Source organism: Petromyzon marinus, unplaced genomic scaffold, assembly GCF_048934315.1.
Source record: "Petromyzon marinus isolate PM22_M1 ecotype Great Lakes invasive population unplaced genomic scaffold, UKy_Petmar_22M1.pri1.0 PM_G_Scaffold_37, whole genome shotgun sequence".
In the NCBI taxonomy this organism is placed as follows: domain Eukaryota; kingdom Metazoa; phylum Chordata; class Hyperoartia; order Petromyzontiformes; family Petromyzontidae; genus Petromyzon; species Petromyzon marinus.
The window spans coordinates 2,025,966-2,042,308 of NW_027422950.1; positions in this window are offsets into that span (position 1 = coordinate 2,025,966).

Here is a 16,343-nt window from a genome sequence, read left to right on the forward strand (position 1 = left end):
AAGAACCAGTGGCATCTACATCTGTAGAACGTGAAGAACCAGTGGCATCTACATCTGTAGAACGTGAAGAACCAGTGGCATATACATCTGCAGAACGTGAAGAACCAGTGGCATCTACATCTGTAGAACGTGAAGAACCAGTGGCATCTACATCAATAGAATGTGAAGCACCAGTGGCATCTACATCTGCAGAACGTGAAGAACCAGTGGCATCTACATCTGTAGAACTTAAAGAACCAGTGCCATCTACATCTGTAGAACGTGAAGAACCAGTGGCATCTACATCTGTAGAACGTGAAGAACCAGTGGCATCTACATCTGCAGAACGTGAAGAACCAGTGGCATCTACATCTGCAGAACGTGAAGATCCAGTGTCATTTACATCTGCAGAACGTGAAGAACCAGTGGCATCTACATTGCAGAACGTGAAGAACCAGTGGCATCTACATCTGCAGAGCGTGAAGAACCAGCGGCATCTACATCTGCAGAACGTGAAGAATCAGTGGCATGTACATCTGCAGAGCGTGAAGAACCAGCAGCATCTACATCTGCTGAACGTGAAGAACCAGTGGCATCTACATCTGCAGAGCGTGAAGAACCAGCGGCATCTACATCTGTAGAACGTGAAGAACCAGTGGCATCTACATCTGCAGAACGTGAAGAACCAGTGGCATCTACATCTGCAGAACGTGAAGAACCAGTGGCATCTACATCTGCAGAAGATAATGAGCTTTGGGTCTCTGTGTGAGTCTATGGGTCTCTGTCTGAGAAGTCTATGGGTGTCTGTGTGAGTAGTCTATGGGTGTCTGTGTGATGAGTCTATGGGTTTCTGTGTGAGTAGTCTATGGGTCTCTGTGTGAGTCTATGGGTCTCTGTGTGAGTAGTCTATGGGTCTATTGGGTAAAGTCACGTAGGTAAAAAATAAAATAACAAAAATCACGACGTTTCGGCCACAACACAAGCGGCCTTCATCAGGTGAAGGGACGAGACTATCTGGAGGACAGCGCTGGAGTGAAAAAAGCCACGCTCAGATCACGACCTTTAAGCTGTGTGAGAAGAAAAAGGCCAAGTGCCTTGACAAAGGAATTAGCATAGAATTTAGCAATGAAATAGCTGAGTGATTAGCTTGTAACTGGTCACAGAAATAGCTATGTTAAAGTCAGAGCATATACATTCACCGAGGCACCTAGTACAAATCAAACAGGAGAATTTAGCGAAACACAACCACGCTCAGACCGCGGACCTTTAAACTGTGTGCGAGCAAACAAGGTGTCCTGCCAAAGAAATTAGCATAAAAATTAGTATTTGATTGGCCGATTTTAGAAAAGAGGTGGTGTACGTGCCGGTGGACTTGCCGTTTGGCGCGGGGGGGGGAGGGGGAATTTACCTATTGATGGTGTGAAAAGGGAATTTATAAGAGCTGCGAAAGTTTGGGGTACCACTACTTGAAAAAATATACTGTACCATTTAAATTAGTTTAATGTTTAGTTCGATTTAGAACATCTTTCCAATGGTTGTTTTTTTTGTTATTTAATTTTTTACCTACGTGACTTTACCCAATAGAACCAAAGAGTATGGATCCTAGCAGTCACGAAAGCTTTAAATCTAGAATAGTCTATGGGTGTCTGTGTGATGAGTCTATGGGTCTCTGTGTGAGTAGTCTATGGGTGTATGTGTGAGTAGTCTATGGGTGTCTGTGTGAGTAGTCTATGGGTGTCTGTGTGAGTAGTCTATGGGTGTCTGTGTGATGAGTCTATGGGTGTCTGTGTGAGTAGTCTATGGGTCTCTGCGTGAGTAGTCTATGGGTCTCTGTGTGAATCTATGGGTCTCTGTGTGATGAGTCTATGGGTCTGTGTGAGTAGTCTATGGGTGTCTGTGTGATGAGTCTATGGGTCTCTGTGTGAGTAGTCTATGGATCTATGGGTCTCTGTGTGATGAGTCTATGGGTCTCTGCGTGATGAGTCTATGGGTCTCTGCGTGGGGCAGTGCCAATCCTCACCGATGACAGAGAGGCTGACCCTCCCCTCGTAGTTGCCGTGGGGGAAGGTGGCCACGTGGCAGAGGAAGAGGCCCCCGTCGCCAGCCTGCACGTCCAGCAGCTCCAGCGAGACGTCGCCGGGATGCCCCCCAACACGGAACCGCAGTCGGCCCGCGAGGGACGAGTTGGTGTACGCCGTGCCGTGCAGCGGGCTGAGCGCGGCCAAATTGGCCCCCGCCCAGACGTCGTCACGGGAGGCCTTCAGCCAGTTGGCCTGCACCACCACCACGGCCGCTCCCCACAGGACGCAGCGCAGCAGCGCCACCTTCTGGCCGACCACCGCCGTGACCTGGCCGTCCGTGTCGACACCCACACGAGGGGCTGGGTGGGAAGACCACGCAGAGACCCATAGACTACTCATAGAGACCCATAGACTACGCATAGAGACCCATAGACTACTTATAGAGACCCATAAACTACTCACACAGACACCCATAGACTACTCACAAAGATCCATAGACTACTCACACAAAGACCCATAGACTACTCACACAGAGACCCATAGACTACTTGCACAGAGACCCATAGACTACTCGCATAGAGACCCATAGACTACTCACACAGAGACCCATAGACTACTCACACAGAGACCCATAGACTTCTCACGCAGAGACCCAAGACTACTCACACAGAGACCCATAGACTACTCACATAGAGACCCATAGACTTCTCACGCAGAGACCCAAAGACTACTCATAGAGACCCATAGACCACTCACACAGAGACCCATAGACTAGTCACACAGAGACCCATAGACTACTCATGCAGAGACCCATAGACTACTCACGCGGAGACCCATAGATTACTCACGCAGAGACCCATAGACTACTCATAGAGACCCATAGACTCCTCACACAGAGACCCATAGACTACTCATAGAGACCCATAGACTACTCACACAGAGACCCATAGACTACTCACGCAGAGACCCATAGACTACTCACGCAGAGACCCATAGATTACTCACGCAGAGACCCATAGACCACTCATAGGGATCCACAAGACTACTCACACAGAGACCCACTTCACACGCACAAAAATACCTCTCACTCATTCACTCAGCCACCCACTCACCCACGGTGCTGTGTGGTGGAGAGACGGAGACACACGACAGTGGAGACCACTCCCCTGCCTTCCACCGTGGCAAGTCGGCTACCATTCTCACGCGGACGCAGTACTCATCCTCCCGTCCCGGCAGAAGCATCATTTGGTGTTGGTACCGGCATCCGATGAAGCGCTCCTGGCAGTAAGCATCATCATCATCAGTAGTAGCAGCAGTAGTAGCAGCAACAGCATCATCATCAGTAGTAGTAGCATCATCAGTAGTAGTGTCATTGGTAGTATCATCATCATCATCAGTAGCAGCATCACCACCCACCCACCCAACCACACACATCTCCCGCCACAACCTCCCGACCCCCGTCACAACTCCGGCAACCTCTCACCGTGCGTCGAACGCCGCCTCTTGTCGAGATGTCAACCTGATGGTGGAACTCCACGTCGTGGGACACCAGCGTCCTCAACCCACGCCCAACGGAGACCAACAACGACAGCTTCCACACCTCCGGCTCTCCGTCAACCGCCGCCTCCAACTCCCCAGCCTCCCCAGGACCACCGTCGTCGAGGTTGTCGCCATCGACCTCGACGTCGTCGTCACGGCGGTCATCATCACCGCCGTCATGGCCATCGTCATCACCGCCGTCACGGTCATCGTCATCACCGCCGTCACGGCCATCATCGTCGTCGTCACGGCCATCGTCATCACCGCCGTCACGGCCATCGTCATCACCGTCGTCACGGCCATCGTCATCACCGCCGTCACGGCCATCGTAATCACCGCCGTCACGGTCATCATCGTCGTCGTCATGGCCATCGTCATCACCGCCGTCACGGCCATCGTCATCACCGCCGTCACGGTCATCATCATCGTCGTCATGGCCATCGTCATCACCGCCGTCACGGCCATTGTCATCACCGCCGTCACGGCCATCATCGTCGCCGTCACGGCCATCGTCATCACCGCCGTCACGGCCATTGTCATCACCGCCGTCACGGCGGTCGTCATCGTCGTCGTCACGGACATCGTCATCGTCGTCGAAGTCGTCGCCATCGACCTCAACGTTATAGTCACGGCGGTCATCATCACCGCCGTCACGGACATCGTCATCGTCGTTGTCTTCATCGTCACCCACAACACCGCACTCCTCATCCTCCTCCTCCTCCTCACCACCACCATCGCCCTCCTCCTCCTTCCCCAGCGTCAGTTTGTCGAGCCTCAGGGTGAACGACGGAGCGCTGAGCACAGCTGAGACACGGGAGAGGGGGGGTCATGGCGAGGGATGTTTGTGTGATCTCCCCCTGTCCTACAGAGTGTGTGGAGTTTGTGTGATCTCCCCCTGTCCTACAGAGTGAGTGAGTGGAGTTTGTGTGATCTCCCCCTGTTCTACAGAGTGAGTGGAGTTTGTGTGATCTCCCCCTGTCCTACAGAGTGAGTGTGAGTGGAGTTTGTGTGATCTCCCCCTGTCCTACAGAGTGTGTGGAGTTTGTGTGATCTCCCCCTGTTCTACAGAGTGTGTGGAGTTTGTGTGATCTCCCCCTGTCCTACAGAGTGAGTGGAGTTTGTGTGATCTCCCCCTGTTCTACAGAGTGTGTGAGGGGAGTTTGTGTGATCTCCCCCTGTTCTACAGAGTGAGTGGAGTTTGTGTGATCTCCCCCTGTTCTACAGAGTGTGTGAGTGGAGTTTGTGTGATCTCCCCCTGTTCTACAGAGTGAGTGGAGTTGGTGTGATCTCCCCCTGTCTTACAGAGTGTGTGCAGTTTGTGTGATCTCCCCCTGTCCTACAGAGTGAGTGGAGTTTGTTTGATCTCCCCCTGTCCTACAGAGTGTGTGAGTGGAGTTTGTGTGATCTCCCCCTGTCCTACAGTGAGTGAGTGGAGTTTGTGTGATCTCCCCCTGTTCTACAGAGTGAGTGTGTGGAGTTTGTGTGATCTCCCCCTGTTTTACAGAGTGAGTGGAGTTTGTGTGATCTCCCCCTGTCCTACAGAGTGAGTGAGTGGAGTTTGTGTGATCTCCCCCTGTCCTACAGAGTGTGTGGAGTTTGTGTGATATCCCCCTGTACTACAGAGTGAGTTGAGTTTGTGTGATCTCCCCCTGTCCTACAGAGTGAGTGAGTGGAGTTTGTGTGATCTCCCCCTGTTCTACAGAGTGAGTGGAGTTTGTGTGATCTCTCCCTGTCCTACAGAGTGAGTGTGAGTGGAGTTTGTGTGATCTCCCCCTGTCCTACAGAGTGTGTGGAGTTTGTGTGATCTCCCCCTGTCCTACAGAGTGAGTGGAGTTTGTGTGATCTCCCCCTGTTCTACAGAGTGTGTGAGGGGAGTTTGTGTGATCTCCCCCTGTTCTACAGAGTGAGTGGAGTTTGTGTGATCTCCCCCTGTTCTACAGAGTGTGTGAGTGGAGTTTGTGTGATCTCCCCCTGTTCTACAGAGTGAGTGGAGTTTGTGTGATCTCCCCCTGTCCTACAGAGTGTGTGGAGTTTGTGTGATCTCCCCCTGTCCTACAGAGTGAGTGGAGTTTGTGTGATCTCCCCCTGTCCTACAGAGTGTGTGAGAGGAGTTTGTGTGATCTCCCCCTGTCCTACAGTGAGTGAGTGGAGTTTGTGTGATCTCCCCCTGTTCTACAGAGTGAGTGTGTGGAGTTTGTGTGATCTCCCCCTGTTTTACAGAGTGAGTGGAGTTTGTGTGATCTCCCCCTGTCCTACAGAGTGAGTGAGTGGAGTTTGTGTGATCTCCCCCTGTCCTACAGAGTGTGTGGAGTTTGTGTCATATCCCCCTGTACTACAGAGTGAGTTGAGTTTGTGTGATCTCCCCCTGTCCTACAGAGTGAGTGAGTGGAGTTTGTGTGATCTCCCCCTGTCCTACAGAGCGTGTGGAGTTTGTGTGATCTCCCACTGTCCTACAGAATGTGGGGAGTTTGTGTGATCTCCCCCTGTCCTACAGAGTGAGTGGAGTTTGTGTGATCTCCCCCTGTCCTACAGAGTGTGTGAGTGGAGTTTGTGTGATCTCCCCCTGTTCTACAGAGTGAGTGGAGTTTGTGTGATCTCCCCCTGTCCTACAGAGTGAGTGGAGTTTGTGTGATCTCCCCCTGTCCTACAGAGTGTGTGAGTGGAGTTTGTGTGATCTCCCCCTGTTCTACAGAGTGAGTGGAGTTTGTGTGATCTCCCCCTGTCCTACAGAGTGAGTGGAGTTTGTGTGATCTCCCCCTGTCCTACAGAGTGAGTGGAGTTTGTGTGATCTCCCCCTGTCCTACAGAGTGAGTGGAGTTTGTGTGATCTCCCCCTGTTCTACAGAGTGAGTGTGTGGAGTTTGTGTGATCTCCCCCTGTTTTACAGAGTGAGTGGAGTTTGTGTGATCTCCCCCTGTCCTACAGAGTGAGTGAGTGGAGTTTGTGTGATCTCCCCCTGTCCTACAGAGTGAGTGAGTGGAGTTTGTGTGATCTCCCCCTGTCCTACAGAGTGAGTGGAGTTTGTGTGATCTCCCCCTGTCCTACAGAGTGAGTGGAGTTTGTGTGATCTCCTCCTGTTCTACAGAGTGAGTGGAGTTTGTGTGATCTCCACCCTGTCCTACAGAGTGAGTGAGTGGAGTTTGTGTGATCTCCCCCTGTCCTACAGAGTGTGTGGAGTTTGTGTGATCTCCCCCTGTTCTACAGAGTGTGGGGAGTTTGTGTGATCTCCCCCTGTCCTACAGAGTGAGTGGAGTTTGTGTGATCTCCCCCTGTCCTACAGAGTGTGTGAGTGGAGTTTGTGTGATCTCCCCCTGTCCTACAGAGTGTGTGAGTGGAGTTTGTGTGATCTCCCCCTGTTCTACAGAGTGAGTGGAGTTTGTGTGATCTCCCCCTGTCCTACAGAGTGAGTGGAGTTTGTGTGATCTCCCCCTGTCCTACAGAGTGAGTGGAGTTTGTGTGATCTCCCCCTGTCCTACAGAGTGTGTGGAGTTTGTGTGATCTCCCCCTGTTTTACAGAGTGAGTGGAGTTTGTGTGATCTCCCCCCTGTCCTACAGAGTGAGTGAGTGGAGTTTGTGTGATCTCCCCCTGACCTACAGAGTGAATGAGTGGAGTTTGTGTGATCTCCCCCTGTCCTACAGAGTGAGTGGAGTTTGTGTGATCTCCCCCTGTCCTACAGAGTGAGTGGAGTTTGTGTGATCTCCTCCTGTTCTACAGAGTGAGTGGAGTTTGTGTGATCTCCCCCTGTCCTACAGAGTGAGTGAGTGGAGTTTGTGTGATCTCCCCCTGTCCTACAGAGTGAGTGGAGTTTGTGTGATCTCCCCCTGTTCTACAGTGAGTGAGTGGAGTTTGTATGATCTCCCCCTGTCCTACAGAGTGAGAAGAGTTTGATTGATCTCTCCCTGTTCTACAGAAGGAGTGTGTGGAGTTTGTGTGATCTCCCCCTGTTTTACAGAGTGAGTGGAGTTTGTATGATCTCCCCCTGTCCTACAGAGTGAATGAGTGGAGTTTGTGTGATCTCCCCCTGTACTACAGAGTGAGTGAGTGGAGTTTGTGTGATCTCTCCCTGTCCTACAGAGTGAGTGGAGTTTGTGTGATCTCCCCCTGTCCGACAGAGTGTGTGAGTGGAGTTTGTTTGATCTCCCCCTGTCCTACAGAGTGAATGAGTGGAGCTTGTGTGATCTCCCCTTGTCCTACAGAGTGAGTGGAGTTTGTGTGATCTCCCCCTGTCCTACAGAGTGAGTGAGTGAGTGGAGTTTGTGTGATCTCCCCCTGTTCTACAGAGTGAGTGGAGTTTGTGTGATCTCTCCCTGTCCTACAGAGTGAGTGTGAGTGGAGTTTGTGTGATCTCCCCCTGTCCTACAGAGTGTGTGGAGTTTGTGTGATCTCCCCCTGTCCTACAGAGTGAGTGGAGTTTGTGTGATCTCCCCCTGTTCTACAGAGTGTGTGAGGGGAGTTTGTGTGATCTCCCCCTGTTCTACAGAGTGAGTGGAGTTTGTGTGATCTCCCCCTGTTCTACAGAGTGTGTGAGTGGAGTTTGTGTGATCTCCCCCTGTTCTACAGAGTGAGTGGAGTTTGTGTGATCTCCCCCTGTCCTACAGAGTGTGTGGAGTTTGTGTGATCTCCCCCTGTCCTACAGAGTGAGTGGAGTTTGTGTGATCTCCCCCTGTCCTACAGAGTGTGTGAGAGGAGTTTGTGTGATCTCCCCCTGTCCTACAGTGAGTGAGTGGAGTTTGTGTGATCTCCCCCTGTTCTACAGAGTGAGTGTGTGGAGTTTGTGTGATCTCCCCCTGTTTTACAGAGTGAGTGGAGTTTGTGTGATCTCCCCCTGTCCTACAGAGTGAGTGAGTGGAGTTTGTGTGATCTCCCCCTGTCCTACAGAGTGTGTGGAGTTTGTGTCATATCCCCCTGTACTACAGAGTGAGTTGAGTTTGTGTGATCTCCCCCTGTCCTACAGAGTGAGTGAGTGGAGTTTGTGTGATCTCCCCCTGCCCTACAGAGCGTGTGGAGTTTGTGTGATCTCCCACTGTCCTACAGAATGTGGGGAGTTTGTGTGATCTCCCCCTGTCCTACAGAGTGAGTGGAGTTTGTGTGATCTCCCCCTGTCCTACAGAGTGTGTGAGTGGAGTTTGTGTGATCTCCCCCTGTTCTACAGAGTGAGTGGAGTTTGTGTGATCTCCCCCTGTCCTACAGATTGAGTGGAGTTTGTGTGATCTCCCCCTGTCCTACAGAGTGTGTGAGTGGAGTTTGTGTGATCTCCCCCTGTTCTACAGAGTGAGTGGAGTTTGTGTGATCTCCCCCTGTCCTACAGAGTGAGTGGAGTTTGTGTGATCTCCCCCTGTCCTACAGAGTGAGTGGAGTTTGTGTGATCTCCCCCTGTCCTACAGAGTGAGTGGAGTTTGTGTGATCTCCCCCTGTTCTACAGAGTGAGTGTGTGGAGTTTGTGTGATCTCCCCCTGTTTTACAGAGTGAGTGGAGTTTGTGTGATCTCCCCCTGTCCTACAGAGTGAGTGAGTGGAGTTTGTGTGATCTCCCCCTGTCCTACAGAGTGAGTGAGTGGAGTTTGTGTGATCTCCCCCTGTCCTACAGAGTGAGTGGAGTTTGTGTGATCTCCCCCTGTCCTACAGAGTGAGTGGAGTTTGTGTGATCTCCTCCTGTTCTACAGAGTGAGTGGAGTTTGTGTGATCTCCACCCTGTCCTACAGAGTGAGTGAGTGGAGTTTGTGTGATCTCCCCCTGTCCTACAGAGTGTGTGGAGTTTGTGTGATCTCCCCCTGTTCTACAGAGTGTGGGGAGTTTGTGTGATCTCCCCCTGTCCTACAGAGTGAGTGGAGTTTGTGTGATCTCCCCCTGTCCTACAGAGTGTGTGAGTGGAGTTTGTGTGATCTCCCCCTGTCCTACAGAGTGTGTGAGTGGAGTTTGTGTGATCTCCCCCTGTTCTACAGAGTGAGTGGAGTTTGTGTGATCTCCCCCTGTCCTACAGAGTGAGTGGAGTTTGTGTGATCTCCCCCTGTCCTACAGAGTGAGTGGAGTTTGTGTGATCTCCCCCTGTCCTACAGAGTGTGTGGAGTTTGTGTGATCTCCCCCTGTTTTACAGAGTGAGTGGAGTTTGTGTGATCTCCCCCTGTCCTACAGAGTGAGTGAGTGGAGTTTGTGTGATCTCCCCCTGACCTACAGAGTGAATGAGTGGAGTTTGTGTGATCTCCCCCTGTCCTACAGAGTGAGTGGAGTTTGTGTGATCTCCCCCTGTCCTACAGAGTGAGTGGAGTTTGTGTGATCTCCTCCTGTTCTACAGAGTGAGTGGAGTTTGTGTGATCTCCCCCTGTCCTACAGAGTGAGTGAGTGGAGTTTGTGTGATCTCCCCCTGTCCTACAGAGTGAGTGGAGTTTGTGTGATCTCCCCCTGTTCTACAGTGAGTGAGTGGAGTTTGTATGATCTCCCCCTGTCCTACAGAGTGAGTAGAGTTTGATTGATCTCTCCCTGTTCTACAGAAGGAGTGTGTGGAGTTTGTGTGATCTCCCCCTGTTTTACAGAGTGAGTGGAGTTTGTATGATCTCCCCCTGTCCTACAGAGTGAATGAGTGGAGTTTGTGTGATCTCCCCCTGTACTACAGAGTGAGTGAGTGGAGTTTGTGTGATCTCTCCCTGTCCTACAGAGTGAGTGGAGTTTGTGTGATCTCCCCCTGTCCGACAGAGTGTGTGAGTGGAGTTTGTTTGATCTCCCCCTGTCCTACAGAGTGAATGAGTGGAGCTTGTGTGATCTCCCCTTGTCCTACAGAGTGAGTGGAGTTTGTGTGATCTCCCCCTGTCCTACAGAGTGAGTGAGTGAGTGGAGTTTGTGTGATCTCCCCCTGTCCTACAGAGTGAGTGGAGTTTGTGTGATCTCCCCCTGTCCTACAGAGTGAGTGGAGTTTGTGTGATCTCCCCCTGTTCTACAGAGTGAGTGGAGTTTGTGTGATCTCCCCCTGTTCTACAGAGTGAGTGGAGTTTGTGTGAGCTCCCCCTGTTCCACAGAGTGAGTGTGAGTGGAGTTTGTGTGATCTCCCCCTGTCCTACAGAGTGTGTGATTGGAGTTTTTATGATCTCCCCCTGTCCTACAGTGTGAGTGAGTGGAGTTTGTGTGATCTCCCCCTGTTCTACAGAGTGAGTGGAGTTTGTGTGATCTCCCCCTGTTCTACAGAGTGAGTGGAGTTTGTGTGATCTCCCCCTGTCCTACAGAGTGAGTGAGTGAGTGGAGTTTGTGTGATCTCCCCCTGTTCTACAGAGTGAGTGAGTGGAGTTTGTGTGATCTCCCCCTGTTCTACAGAGTGAGTGGAGTTTGTGTGATCAGCCCCTGTTCTACAGAGTGTGTGAGTGGAGTTTGTGTGATCTCCCCCTGTTCTACAGAGTGAGTGGAGTTTGTGTGATCTCCCCCTGTCCTACAGAGTGTGTGGAGTTTGTGTGATCTCCCCCTGTCCTACAGAGTGAGTGGAGTTTGTGTGATCTCCCCCTGTCCTACAGAGTGAGTGGAGTTTGTGTGATCTCCCCCTGTCCTACAGAGTGTGTGAGAGGAGTTTGTGTGATCTCCCCCTGTCCTACAGTGAGTGAGTGGAGTTTGTGTGATCTCCCCCTGTTCTACAGAGTGAGTGTGTGGAGTTTGTGTGATCTCCCCCTGTTTTACAGAGTGAGTGGAGTTTGTGTGATCTCCCCCTGTCCTACAGAGTGAGTGAGTGGAGTTTGTGTGATCTCCCCCTGTCCTACAGAGTGTGTGGAGTTTGTGTCATATCCCCCTGTACTACAGAGTGAGTTGAGTTTGTGTGATCTCCCCCTGTCCTACAGAGTGAGTGAGTGGAGTTTGTGTGATGTCCCCCTGTCCTACAGAGCGTGTGGAGTTTGTGTGATCTCCCACTGTCCTACAGAATGTGGGGAGTTTGTGTGATCTCCCCCTGTCCTACAGAGTGAGTGGAGTTTGTGTGATCTCCCCCTGTCCTACAGAGTGTGTGAGTGGAGTTTGTGTGATCTCCCCCTGTTCTACAGAGTGAGTGGAGTTTGTGTGATCTCCCCCTGTCCTACAGAGTGAGTGGAGTTTGTGTGATCTCCCCCTGCCCTACAGAGTGTGTGAGTGGAGTTTGTGTGATCTCCCCCTGTTCTACAGAGTGAGTGGAGTTTGTGTGATCTCCCCCTGTCCTACAGAGTGAGTGGAGTTTGTGTGATCTCCCCCTGTCCTACAGAGTGAGTGGAGTTTGTGTGATCTCCCCCTGTCCTACAGAGTGAGTGGAGTTTGTGTGATCTCCCCCTGTTCTACAGAGTGAGTGTGTGGAGTTTGTGTGATCTCCCCCTGTTTTACAGAGTGAGTGGAGTTTGTGTGATCTCCCCCTGTCCTACAGAGTGAGTGAGTGGAGTTTGTGTGATCTCCCCCTGTCCTACAGAGTGAGTGAGTGGAGTTTGTGTGATCTCCTCCTGTTCTACAGAGTGAGTGGAGTTTGTGTGATCTCCACCCTGTCCTACAGAGTGAGTGAGTGGAGTTTGTGTGATCTCCCCCTGTCCTACAGAGTGTGTGGAGTTTGTGTGATCTCCCCCTGTTCTACAGAGTGTGGGGAGTTTGTGTGATCTCCCCCTGTCCTACAGAGTGAGTGGAGTTTGTGTGATCTCCCCCTGTCCTACAGAGTGTGTGAGTGGAGTTTGTGTGATCTCCCCCTGTCCTACAGAGTGTGTGAGTGGAGTTTGTGTGATCTCCCCCTGTCCTACATAGTGTGTGATTGGAGTTTTTATGATCTCCCCCTGTCCTACAGTGTGAGTGAGTGGAGTTTGTGTGATCTCCCCCTGTTCTACAGAGTGAGTGGAGTTTGTGTGATCTCCCCCTGTTCTACAGAGTGAGTGAGTGGAGTTTGTGTGATCTCCCCCTGTCCTACAGAGCGTGTGGAGTTTGTGTGATCTCCCACTGTTCTACAGAATGTGGGGAGTTTGTGTGATCTCCCCCTGTCCTACAGAGTGAGTGGAGTTTGTGTGATCTCCCCCTGTCCTACAGAGTGTGTGAGTGGAGTTTGTGTGATCTCCCCCTGTTCTACAGAGTGAGTGGAGTTTGTGTGATCTCCCCCTGTCCTACAGAGTGAGTGGAGTTTGTGTGATCTCCCCCTGTCCTACAGAGTGTGTGAGTGGAGTTTGTGTGATCTCCCCCTGTTCTACAGAGTGAGTGGAGTTTGTGTGATCTCCCCCTGTCCTACAGAGTGTGTGAGTGGAGTTTGTGTGATCTCCCCCTGTTTTACAGAGTGAGTGGAGTTTGTGTGATCTCCCCCTGTCCTACAGAGTGAGTGGAGTTTGTGTGATCTCCCCCTGTCCTACAGAGTGTGTGAGTGGAGTTTGTGTGATCTCCCCCTGTTTTACAGAGTGAGTGGAGTTTGTGTGATCTCCCCCTGTCCTACAGAGTGTGTGAGAGGAGTTTGTGTGATCTCCCCCTGTCCTACAGTGAGTGAGTGGAGTTTGTGTGATCTCCCCCTGTTCTACAGAGTGAGTGTGTGGAGTTTGTGTGATCTCCCCCTGTTTTACAGAGTGAGTGGAGTTTGTGTGATCTCCCCCTGTCCTACAGAGTGAGTGAGTGGAGTTTGTGTGATCTCCCCCTGTCCTACAGAGTGTGTGGAGTTTGTGTCATATCCCCCTGTACTACAGAGTGAGTTGAGTTTGTGTGATCTCCCCCTGTCCTACAGAGTGAGTGAGTGGAGTTTGTGTGATCTCCCCCTGTCCTACAGAGCGTGTGGAGTTTGTGTGATCTCCCACTGTCCTACAGAATGTGGGGAGTTTGTGTGATCTCCCCCTGTCCTACAGAGTGAGTGGAGTTTGTGTGATCTCCCCCTGTCCTACAGAGTGTGTGAGTGGAGTTTGTGTGATCTCCCCCTGTTCTACAGAGTGAGTGGAGTTTGTGTGATCTCCCCCTGTCCTACAGAGTGAGTGGAGTTTGTGTGATCTCCCCCTGTCCTACAGAGTGTGTGAGTGGAGTTTGTGTGATCTCCCCCTGTTCTACAGAGTGAGTGGAGTTTGTGTGATCTCCCCCTGTCCTACAGAGTGAGTGGAGTTTGTGTGATCTCCCCCTGTCCTACAGAGTGAGTGGAGTTTGTGTGATCTCCCCCTGTCCTACAGAGTGAGTGGAGTTTGTGTGATCTCCCCCTGTTCTACAGAGTGAGTGTGTGGAGTTTGTGTGATCTCCCCCTGTTTTACAGAGTGAGTGGAGTTTGTGTGATCTCCCCCTGTCCTACAGTGAGTGAGTGGAGTTTGTGTGATCTCCCCCTGTCCTACAGAGTGAGTGAGTGGAGTTTGTGTGATCTCCCCCTGTCCTACAGAGTGAGTGGAGTTTGTGTGATCTCCCCCTGTCCTACAGAGTGAGTGGAGTTTGTGTGATCTCCTCCTGTTCTACAGAGTGAGTGGAGTTTGTGTGATCTCCACCCTGTCCTACAGAGTGAGTGAGTGGAGTTTGTGTGATCTCCCCCTGTCCTACAGAGTGTGTGGAGTTTGTGTGATCTCCCCCTGTTCTACAGAGTGTGGGGAGTTTGTGTGATCTCCCCCTGTCCTACAGAGTGAGTGGAGTTTGTGTGATCTCCCCCTGTCCTACAGAGTGTGTGAGTGGAGTTTGTGTGATCTCCCCCTGTCCTACAGAGTGTGTGAGTGGAGTTTGTGTGATCTCCCCCTGTTCTACAGAGTGAGTGGAGTTTGTGTGATCTCCCCCTGTCCTACAGAGTGAGTGGAGTTTGTGTGATCTCCCCCTGTCCTACAGAGTGAGTGGAGTTTGTGTGATCTCCCCCTGTCCTACAGAGTGTGTGGAGTTTGTGTGATCTCCCCCTGTTTTACAGAGTGAGTGGAGTTTGTGTGATCTCCCCCTGTCCTACAGAGTGTGTGAGTGGAGTTTGTGTGATCTCCCCCTGTTCTACAGAGTGAGTGGAGTTTGTGTGATCTCCCCCTGTCCTACAGAGTGTGTGAGTGGAGTTTGTGTGATCTCCCCCTGTTTTACAGAGTGAGTGGAGTTTGTGTGATCTCCCCCTGTCCTACAGAGTGAGTGGAGTTTGTGTGATCTCCCCCTGTCCTACAGAGTGTGTGAGTGGAGTTTGTGTGATCTCCTCCTGTTTTACAGAGTGAGTGGAGTTTGTGTGATCTCCCCCTGTCCTACAGAGTGTGTGAGAGGAGTTTGTGTGATCTCCCCCTGTCCTACAGTGAGTGAGTGGAGTTTGTGTGATCTCCCCCTGTTCTACAGAGTGAGTGTGTGGAGTTTGTGTGATCTCCCCCTGTTTTACAGAGTGAGTGGAGTTTGTGTGATCTCCCCCTGTCCTACAGAGTGTGTGGAGTTTGTGTGATCTCCCCCTGTCCTACAGAGTGAGTGGAGTTTGTGTGATCTCCCCCTGTCCTACAGAGTGTGTGAGAGGAGTTTGTGTGATCTCCCCCTGTCCTACAGTGAGTGAGTGGAGTTTGTGTGATCTCCCCCTGTTCTACAGAGTGAGTGTGTGGAGTTTGTGTGATCTCCCCCTGTTTTACAGAGTGAGTGGAGTTTGTGTGATCTCCCCCTGTCCTACAGAGTGAGTGAGTGGAGTTTGTGTGATCTCCCCCTGTCCTACAGAGTGTGTGGAGTTTGTGTCATATCCCCCTGTACTACAGAGTGAGTTGAGTTTGTGTGATCTCCCCCTGTCCTACAGAGTGAGTGAGTGGAGTTTGTGTGATCTCCCCCTGTCCTACAGAGCGTGTGGAGTTTGTGTGATCTCCCACTGTCCTACAGAATGTGGGGAGTTTGTGTGATCTCCCCCTGTCCTACAGAGTGAGTGGAGTTTGTGTGATCTCCCCCTGTCCTACAGAGTGTGTGAGTGGAGTTTGTGTGATCTCCCCCTGTTCTACAGAGTGAGTGGAGTTTGTGTGATCTCCCCCTGTCCTACAGAGTGAGTGGAGTTTGTGTGATCTCCCCCTGTCCTACAGAGTGTGTGAGTGGAGTTTGTGTGATCTCCCCCTGTTCTACAGAGTGAGTGGAGTTTGTGTGATCTCCCCCTGTCCTACAGAGTGAGTGGAGTTTGTGTGATCTCCCCCTGTCCTACAGAGTGAGTGGAGTTTGTGTGATCTCCCCCTGTCCTACAGAGTGAGTGGAGTTTGTGTGATCTCCCCCTGTTCTACAGAGTGAGTGTGTGGAGTTTGTGTGATCTCCCCCTGTTTTACAGAGTGAGTGGAGTTTGTGTGATCTCCCCCTGTCCTACAGAGTGAGTGAGTGGAGTTTGTGTGATCTCCCCCTGTCCTACAGAGTGAGTGAGTGGAGTTTGTGTGATCTCCCCCTGTCCTACAGAGTGAGTGGAGTTTGTGTGATCTCCCCCTGTCCTACAGAGTGAGTGGAGTTTGTGTGATCTCCTCCTGTTCTACAGAGTGAGTGGAGTTTGTGTGATCTCCACCCTGTCCTACAGAGTGAGTGAGTGGAGTTTGTGTGATCTCCCCCTGTCCTACAGAGTGTGTGGAGTTTGTGTGATCTCCCCCTGTTCTACAGAGTGTGGGGAGTTTGTGTGATCTCCCCCTGTCCTACAGAGTGAGTGGAGTTTGTGTGATCTCCCCCTGTCCTACAGAGTGTGTGAGTGGAGTTTGTGTGATCTCCCCCTGTCCTACAGAGTGTGTGAGTGGAGTTTGTGTGATCTCCCCCTGTTCTACAGAGTGAGTGGAGTTTGTGTGATCTCCCCCTGTCCTACAGAGTGAGTGGAGTTTGTGTGATCTCCCCCTGTCCTACAGAGTGAGTGGAGTTTGTGTGATCTCCCCCTGTCCTACAGAGTGTGTGGAGTTTGTGTGATCTCCCCCTGTTTTACAGAGTGAGTGGAGTTTGT